The sequence below is a fragment of the Pezoporus flaviventris genome, unplaced genomic scaffold, assembly GCF_033815535.1.
Source record: "Pezoporus flaviventris isolate CSIRO_AGI_PZ_B2104156 unplaced genomic scaffold, CSIRO_AGI_Pfla_v1 ptg000019l, whole genome shotgun sequence".
Classification (NCBI taxonomy): domain Eukaryota; kingdom Metazoa; phylum Chordata; class Aves; order Psittaciformes; family Psittacidae; genus Pezoporus; species Pezoporus flaviventris.
The window spans coordinates 1,261,366-1,268,378 of NW_026892567.1; the positions used below are offsets into that span (position 1 = coordinate 1,261,366).

A 7,013-nucleotide genomic window follows, 5' to 3' on the forward strand; every position below is an offset into this window, starting at 1 on the left:
GAAACTGGCTTCAGTATGGAGAAAGTCTCTTCAGAAAATGGTCAAGTCTCTCTCCAGCCCATCTGTTGAGCAGCATCTCCTTTGAGAGAATCTTCACCATAAGTCTGATTTTAATAACAGATCTAGAGAGAATGGCCATTTAGGCATATATACTCACAGATCTGCTGCAGCAAAATCGCTACTTCTTTTGTTTTGGTGCTGCATTTTTACTAATTGCTCGTTATTGAGTAATAATTGCAAGATAAAGCTAACTCTGTTCAGTAGTTTTTGTTCTTTGAGTTGCTTTTCCTGCTGCACTGGATTTGTGTATTACAATGAATTTAACTACATATTGCTAGTATCAGTTTGGAAATTGGGATGTGTTTTATATAGATACTCACGACATTTAGCAACTGCAATTGGTTTGAAAGTCTCGTAATCAAGAATTTTTAGGTTTGGAATTACCTGGCAGATGGGTCCTGCAACAGAAGACAGCAGCACCTCTTGGGTTTCTGCCTGGTAGGATATTCAAAACCTACTCCAGACCATACTGTATGCATGTATGCTGTGCTATCCTTACCTCACATACAGAACCATAACAACATTATGGCAAAGCTTAAAAGTAGGTTTGGTAACAAACACGTACGTGATCAATTCTTCAATTCCCTACACATTCCATAGTAAGTTTGGAAAAACATAAAATTACCCATTAGAATCTTACATTAAAATCCAGTACCAAGAAATAGCATAGTCTTCAAAATTTTTAGTCCAATTGATCTTGCATCCAGGATATTACTGATGCTGCTGAGAAAAGACAAGACTGCTAATAGCAGAGAAGCAGAAAACTGCTCAGTGAAGCAAAAGGAGGACTTCTTGGAGTTGTTTTCCTAGCCTGCAAAGTGCTTGCCCATATTAACGTTTCCTAAGAAGAAATGAAGAATCATCTTGTCAAAGAACAAACAGTGTAGTTGTAGATGCCAGAAGAAGGAAACTTCCTAAGGTGCGGGTGCTAGCACTGCTGGGAAGGTGCTAGAATGCGGCAGCCTCAGATCCAGAGGTAAGAAAAGGTACCCCTGTGCTCCAGACTGCCTGAGGATGGAGAGTAGCAGGTTGCTACCCAGCACTGGAGATGCTTGCTGTCCATCTGCAAGGGAGGTGCTGTCTGGCATCAGAGCCCAGGACGTTGCCTTTTGACCTTCAGACGTGTGCTAAAAACAGGAGCGTGCTGATGAGGTGAGATGCAAAAGTACTAGGACAATCCACAGTACTAGGAAGGCTGCTGTAGGAAGGAAGAGCTGAGGCCATCACTGGCTGGCCCGAGTCCTGCTGCATGAAGACTTCAATTTGAACCTCCTTTAACTTTCCTTGCTATTAATTTTGGCTAGGAAAACCAAGTGGAATGTTTTCAAAACTGACAGTCATTCTGAGGAACACTAAAGCTTTTGGCTCCTTGCTCATTTCTGCATACCACAGTGCTGGGTTTCCCTACTGGAACTTTGCAAGTGCTCAGGCACAGAAACCATCGACCAGGAAGTCTCGTCTGGGTACCCTCAGCCATTTGATACAACAGATTCTGATCTTTGTTTTTCAATTCCTAAATTATTTCACAGTCTCAGAAGCCAACACACAAGCACTTAAGAAGGGTAAAACTTACTTTGCAGCTCCCCTGAGGTCGGTTACGTTTCTTGTTTTCCCTCTTCCATCTTTGAAGGTAGTCTGATTTGCCACAGCTAGCACACCACTCTTCATGGAGAAGTCCAGGAAGCATCTCTTCAGAACTATTCAAAATACCAAAAGAAAGCAGGAATGGAAAGCAATGGAAAAAAAGACAGAAACTATGGGTAAGACAGAGAGAGGAGGAGTTTATAAAAGAGAGAGACAAGGACAGACGTTCACATACTCATTTATGTTGCCCTGCTCTTTGCTGCACCAAATCCTTGGTTTCATTCCAAAGGGAAGAGTAGGTCAGTCCTCCTACACAGCTGTACGTCACCTTTATCTACTGGTTCTGCACTTTCCTTATCAGGTTCCAATAAGCACTGATGCCTGGGCTCAATATTCAGTCTGCAATATCTACTCCCCCACTTATTCTCAGGAAACACTTAACTAACATGTCTCTTTTCTTCCCTCTCTGATCTTCACCTCTAGCTGTAGGCAAAAAGAAGGTAAGAATTTCTTTGCAAATGATTTTCTGTCTTTTGGGTCAGTACATCATTTTTCATACAGATTTTTAATTCTTTAGCGCTTCATCCATTATTTTCTCTTTTTGACAGCCTGGGCCTGCTTTACACAATCTCTATTTTAAAGCATGGAAAAAAAATAACAGCACTTCCTTATTTGCATGAGCTTCTAGGTCAGTGACAGACACTCTTGAGCTCTGAGGCCTCTGCCTGTCTACTCAAAAGCACCTGCTGACCACAGTGACAAAACCAGCTTTTTGTCCCCTTAATTCCTCTGCTGCTCTCCATAGGCAGCACTATGTACAGCACTGAAAAGCAAGCTGCCCGGTTAACTGGGCTCAAGTACCACCTGAACTTCAACAGCTGCCCAGATGAGCTTTCCTGCAGTCGTGGCATTTCCTTCATGCCAACAGGTTGGCTTGGGTTCGGTTGGGTGCTCACATGTTCTGGAAGGAAGAGTTTGCACCGTAAACCACTTCTTATCAGGAATGATTCAAGAGCAAGAAAGAGCTCAGCTTGAACCAATCACACTCCAAGTGTCCACGGATGGCTCTCTAGAAAAAATGATGATAAAGCTTCATACTTTCAAACTGTTTAAAACTGAATGGAGGCCACTGCCAGGTAAGAGCCAGCTCCTCGTGGTCTTGCCACAGAACACTTTTCAGACTGGAGCTGTGATTTCATGTGAACGCTTACAGTCTGCTAAGATGTGTGTAAGAAATAGAACCACTCACAAGGCCTGCTTGGAATGATCATCAAAGGACAACCTTCATCACGTAGAGCTTGAGCAACAGACGGAAAAGGGGAAAACCAGGAATGCTGAATACATAGCAGAATTAACTACGTGCGTTTTGTTTCCCACCCACTCTGAGAAAATGCCCAAAACTGGACTCTGTAGCCTCCTCCCCAAACTTGACTGCTGGAGCTGCAAGACACATTCATGATGTGAGAATCCAGCCTCTCAATGGGATTTGGGAAAAGACTATTCTTTACTTTTCTAGTGACAAAAAAGAAAAGACCTCTTCACTTTGGATCGGCAGGTAAAGCACCAATGACTGGGCAATCGCTCCTTGCCTCCCCCTTACTTTTCTCCTAAAGAAGAGTAAGAATTTAACACAACTAACACAGCTTTAGTGCAGGGCGGTTTAGAGATGGGAGAAATCACACAGTACATTTGAGTCCAAAATCAGTTCCACGAAAGACAGACTTCTTTGCCTAGCTAAATTACTGAGGAGCTCTACACAACAGGAGCCTTAAGAACTGCTTTGAGACACTCTGCTCCACTGCTGCGGGGTACTTAAGTACTAAAGGATACTTCTCACAGTACCGCAACCACATGGGTAGCTGCAGATACTCTTTAAGGAAACAGTAATCACTGAAAGAGTTAGGGATGGGATGTGCATACAAGACCTTCATCCCTGACCAAATCACTGCCAAAGCGTATGTATGGGACAACTCCTTATACGGTGAGATCAGAATAATTCAAAGCTTTGCTGTAGCTCAGTAAAATCATGCTTATTACACATTGCTTGAAGAAACAAAATGTATTCCATCTCCTCCTGATACACACAGACCTTGTGAGGACTCTTAAAACCAGGTCTGCAGAACTGCTTCAAGTAATTCCACTGATCGGGTTTGTATCTGTAGGAAGCCTGAATATCAATGTAGGTCACAAACCTGCCTGGGCACTGTGAGACCCAAGCTGTAAGAAAAGAAGACACACTGGGGGTAGAGAAAGGTAAGGAAAGTCAGTGCAATCAGAAAGCAAGAAAAAAGGCCACCTGCCAAACTGCCCTGTTCTATGGAATTGCCTTCAGTAACGCTTACTGCAGCATTTGGCAAGGGACACAATGCATTTGCCAGTGCATTTTGAAGGGTATGAATTTTAAAATCAAACAAATGTACGTCTAGTTCTTAAGCACCATGACTAAGAGGCATCTTTCCCTCCTGAGAAGCTATTTCCATGCAGAAGTGCTCTGTTGAGATCAACGAATTCATTTAACTCTCACAATTCAGGATTTAAAACCACTGGGAAACAGAGATAAGCAACGCAAGCCGCTCGGCAGGTATCCCAGGAAGGTGTGCTTACAGCTGCCTGCTCCCAGACCTCTCAGTCTCCTCTCTACTGCCACTGCCTAAACACCAGAAATAAAACCCCAAGAGCTTCTCCTTCGGGTCTTTTCTGTTACTTGGTGCATGTTGAGAACAACTAAGAACCAGGCAGCAATGCTTTAGGACTACTCTTGCTCCAAGGTGGATGAAAGAATTAATGATCCAAACTTGGGTACTTAGAAGCTGTGCCATTAGCGATGCCATCTGTAAGCTGCGCTGATCCTTTACCAAAAAGATTCTCTGAATGATGAAAACAACTGCATTTACTGTGAGGGTGGGGAGGCCCTGGAACAGGTTGCCCAGAGAGGCTGTGGATGCTCCATCCCTGGCAGTGTTTAAGGCCAGGCTGGACGGAGTCTTGGACGACACGGTCTAGCGTGTGGTGTCCCAGCCTGCGGCAGGGGAATTGGAAGTGGGTGATCTTAAGGTCCTTTCCAACCCAAACCATTCTATGATTCTGTGAAAAGAAAATGGCAGACTCCCTACGGGGAAAAATCACGCATGAGAGAGAAACACTGTTGGGTTTGCACATTTGGGATGAGGCTTTGCAATATTAAGGTTTTGTAATACTAAGACTTTGCAATATTGGGGCTGGGGCTAAGTTACTCAGGGAACGAAACATAGGGTTTGAAATACCGTGACTTAAACAGGCACACTCTGTGCTTAAAGACAACGGCATCTGTGGGCAACAGACACGCTCTGTGGTGCAAAAGAACGCTATCTTTGTACAACCTATGAAGCTAAGCCGGTGCAAACTGCTGCTGTAGTTAAGCAGTAAGTTGGGGTACCATGTGCCTGCCAGAGAGTTATGAAATCAAACCCTAAAGGGAGAGAAAGAAAGAAGTAAGAGGAAGGGGTGTACGAAACTGAGTAAGGGGAGGTGTAACCAGAGGCGGGACAGTTAGCACGTAGATTGTACACGTCGGAGAGGCTGTAAACCTTGGAGTCCCCAACCAATGGGGTAACAAGGGAGGGAACTTGAGGATGGGAAAGGAAATACAAATCAAAGTTCTGCCTTTGCTGTGTGTGCCTGCTTGCCAGGACACCCGTTTGTGCACAAACGTTAAATAAATGGCTGCTTCACTGCTGTGTCTGACCGAGGCCTGCCTGAACCTAGAGACTGCTTCTCACCCTTCAACTTCTCAGCGACCAAAACCCACGACCCATTCCCTCAGCAGGAGGCTCACCTGAGACTCCAACTTCTCGCCGCCTTCCTTTTTCTGGGACGCTGCTCTGGGAGGGGCACTTTCTCGCCTGACCTGCTGGAGGCTGCTGCTTCTCTTCTCCCTGCTCTTCACTGGCATCTTCCGCACTGCTTCTCTGGGCTCGTTTCTTCCCCTGTCTCTTCTTTACCCGTCTCTGCCAGGAATTCTCCTTCTCCTTCCTACTCACCACAGGCAAGCAGAGGGGGAAAACAAAGCAGTTGTGTATTTTTTTAACTACAGAAATCCCATGCAAACGTTTCACAGAAGAGACAATCCCCTGCAAAAAAACGTGTTTACAAAAACCAGCACTCACAGCGACTGCAGCCGTTGGCGAGGGCCTGTGCTTGAGCTACGGCAGTAACTAAGAGTCACCTCAGTGCAGGACGCGACTCCGTGACGAAGCACGGAGCCTCCCGGACACCTGCACAGACAACACTTGGCCAGGAGCCTGTCCACAGAGCACCAGGACAACCTGGGAACCAGAGACTTCCCCAGAAACAAGGCCTGGAACATTTTCAGTTCATCCTCAAATAACCTCCTGTGACACCACACTCATTTTCAGCCGCACGCAGGGACCAGGAAGGTCATACATTATTTTGTACTGTAGGGTGCTGTACGCGTAGCCTGTGTACCGGGCCATCCACAGCTATCTCATACATTAAAAGCGCCAGGATTTAAAGGGCATTTGTAGAGCTTTAATGAGAGAAACTCCGTTTAGTTTTTAGATGGCATAAAATTACATGAACAAGCCCTACATCAACTGCTCCCACATCTAAAGCCTTCAGCTCGATGACCAGGGGAAATCAGCAGCAGGGCAAAGAAAGGTTCTGGCCCTTCTCAACACACTGAGACTTGAAATGGAAATGGTACAATGGGCTGCTGAAAACCACACTGAGAGCAACGCTTTGGCTTTATACCGAGAGCAATGCTGACAACACACTGACGTTTCAGTTGTACCTAAACTGGGGGGAGTTGTTTGGAAGGGAAGGATCACTGCTCGGGTCGGGCTGGGTATCACTCAGTGGGTGCTGAGCAATTGCATTGGGCATCACTTGTGTTTATTGGCTTGGTTTTTTTTTTTCCTTTTCCTCTTTTTTTTTTTTCTCTCTTCTTGTTATTTCCCTTATCATCATTATCACTATCACCAGCACTAGTACATTGTGCTTCGGTTATTAAACTGTTCTTATCTCCACCCTCGGGTTTTTCATCCTTCCCTTCCTGCTCCCCATCCCGCTCCAGGAGCCAAAACCCGCCCCAGAGTCACCGACACCTCTGCACACCCCCTCCCCCCCCGGGTGCCGGGGATCGGCTGCCCCAGCAGCACCTCCCCCCCCGGGGGGAAACAGCCCCCAGGGCCCCCCACAACAGCCCCGCTCCATCCCCAGGACCGGAAAGCTGCGGGACCCCCACAGCTCCCAGCCCCCCATGCCCCGGCTTCGCAGCACCCCACACTCCCAGCCATCTCGCAGCCCCACTGCCCAGCGCTCGCACCCGCCCCCCGCATTCCCCCGCAGCGCCCGGCCCCACTGCCCAGAGC

General features: G+C 46.5%; 1 long non-coding RNA gene across 1 annotated transcript in view; it reads right to left on the minus strand.

Annotated features, from left to right (window-relative positions):
• LOC133270186 (uncharacterized) overlaps positions 1-7,013 on the minus strand; it is a 402,598-nt gene that overhangs the window by 368,706 nt on the left and 26,879 nt on the right. The gene's annotated exons all lie outside the window — the stretch shown is intronic.